This window comes from Schistocerca serialis, chromosome 8, assembly GCF_023864345.2.
Source record: "Schistocerca serialis cubense isolate TAMUIC-IGC-003099 chromosome 8, iqSchSeri2.2, whole genome shotgun sequence".
Taxonomy (NCBI): Eukaryota; Metazoa; Arthropoda; class Insecta; order Orthoptera; family Acrididae; genus Schistocerca; species Schistocerca serialis.
The window spans coordinates 348,605,232-348,607,731 of record NC_064645.1 but is presented as its reverse complement, the minus strand read 5'-3'; the positions used below and the strand labels follow the sequence as shown (position 1 = coordinate 348,607,731).

The following is a 2,500-nucleotide window of genomic DNA, read 5'->3' as shown; positions in this document are numbered from 1 at the left end:
AGCGTGCTCCTCCGGGGGCGCGCGGGTGCGCGGATTCTCTTCGGCCGCCATTCAACGATCAACTCAGAACTGGCACGGACTGGGGGAATCCGACTGTCTAATTAAAACAAAGCATTGCGATGGCCCTAGCGGGTGTTGACGCAATGTGATTTCTGCCCAGTGCTCTGAATGTCAACGTGAAGAAATTCAAGCAAGCGCGGGTAAACGGCGGGAGTAACTATGACTCTCTTAGCTCATATTGGTGCACGCATTCTTGGACGGCGGATAAATGCGGCTGCATTCGCTGATGACCTCCTGCTGTTCGCCGAGACTCGTGATGGATTGCAGGAACTTCTCACCATCGCCACGTCGGCCCTGGGGGATCTCGGGCTCGAGGTCAACCCACGGAAGTGTTTTTCTCTCGCCCTTGTCTCATCAGGCCGGGAGAAGAAAACCAAGGTCGACGAGACTGTCATCTTTCGTGCTGGGGGGAACAACATCCCAGCACTGGCGATGGGAGATACTTTCAAGTATCTAGGCCTGCAATTTTCCACGTGCGGACGCAGTCTTTTTCATCCCCGGCGGGAGGTCGAGAAGCAGTTGGACATCATCAAGCGTGCACCACTCAAACCTCAGCAGCGGCTTTTTGCCCTTCGTTCTGTCATCCTCCCGGGTATTTTCCATGGCCTTGCCCTGGGGAGGACTCGTCTTGGGGCCCTCTCTTCCCTTGACGTCTGTGTTCGTGCAGCCCTTCGATCTTGGCTGCACCTGCCAGCAGATACGCCGGTCGGTTACTTCCACGCCCCCATCTCTCATGGGGGCTTGGGGGTGCCTGCAGCCCGCTGGCTGGGCCCTCTTCTTCGCAGGAGAAGATTGGCGAAGATGCAAGGACTGGGTGCGGCAGTGGACGATTCTTCCCAGGACTTAATCCAGCGAGAAATTCACCAACTGGACCACGCCCTGCAATGGCAGGGGGAAGTTATAAAGTCCAGTTACCAGTTGGGCCGGTGTTGGGCCGACCGCCTGCACTCGTCGGTCGACGGCGCTGCGCTACACGAGTCTGCCCGAACACCAGGGCAGCACTGCTGGGTCTCCAATACGCGGCAGTTCGTAACCGGCCGCGACTACATCTCATGCCTGCGTGTCCGGATTAATGCCTTACCAACTCGAGCACGGCTGCTACGTGGGAGGGAAGGTGACACCAGTTGCCGCGCTGGCTGCAATGCCACGGAGACTGCCAACCATGTCATTCAACAGTGCTGGAGAAGCGACGGGGCTCGCATTGCTCGACACGATGCCATGGCGTCCTATCTGGCGCGAGGCCTCCGCCGCAGAGGCTACAATGTTCTGCTAGAGCCTCACCTTCGTACATCTGAAGGCCTGAAAAAGCCAGACATCGTGGCGGTCCGTGACACTGCAGCATTTGTCATCGATGCGCAGGTGGTTGGCGACAATCGTGATCTTGGTAGGTGTCACCGTGAGAAAGTAGCCGTCTACGACAAGCAGGCTGTCTACGACAAGATCCGCGAGCTGTTTCCAGTGGTTACGGAATTCACCACCACGTCGGCGACCATCAACTGGCGTGGGGTTTGGTCTCCAGCCTCTGCTAAAGCATTGCAGGATGTCGGTGTGACGAAGGGCCACCTTTCAACATTGAGCACCAGAGTACTTCTGGGCAGCATCATGGCGGCGCGGCGTTTCGAATCTATGACTGCCCCTCGCCGCCGCACGATGCCCCGCACTGGCGTTGGTTAGCGTGGTCTCAATCCTTCGGCTGCTGCCTGGCCTCTCAGGCATAATACCTCTCTTTGTTCATGTACTGTGTCTAATATTAAGTGTGTTTTGTAATTTATGTAACATCTGTAAACCCGCTTTGTGGGTATTCACTTATTTGTGTTATTCACTGTACGTGAATAAAGACGGCTTTGATAGCCAAATGCCTCGTCATCTAATTAGTGACGCGCATGAATGGATTAACGAGATTCCCGCTGTCCCTATCTACTCTCCGTGCAAACAGCCATCACACTATCTGTACCTCGAATAGCGAGATACATCTGCAGGGAGTCCACCCCGTGGACCCCTGAATTGACTGTGCTTAAACGATCGGTCAGAAGGGCTCGAAGCAACTACCAAAGGAGCTTTGCCCAAGACGAACGACAATACCACCTGCGTATTTATCGTCGTCTGAAGCAGAGATACAAGGATCAGTTAGACATTACAAGGCGCCAATCCTGGGAAAGATTTGTGAACGATCAGCTGGGAACAGACCCTTGGGGAGTTCCCTACAAAATCGTTCGAGAAAAAATTAGATCGCCCATGATGCTGTCTACGCTGCGTGCTGGGGATGGTGACACGACCAAGAATTGGGAAGAAACAGCAAGATTGCTGTTGGACACATTACTTCCAGATGATATCGAGGACCAGGACTCGCACGAGCAGCGAGAAATACGTCAGGCTCTCTCGATCCCGTATCTTAACGATACAAACGTGCGCCCTTTCTCAGCAGAGGAGGTAGAAGCAA

The 2,500-nt window shown here is 54.6% G+C and overlaps 1 pseudogene; it reads left to right on the top strand.

Moving 5' to 3' along the window:
- Window positions 1-2,500, top strand: part of LOC126417808 (large subunit ribosomal RNA) — an 8,563-nt pseudogene that overhangs the window by 2,651 nt on the left and 3,412 nt on the right.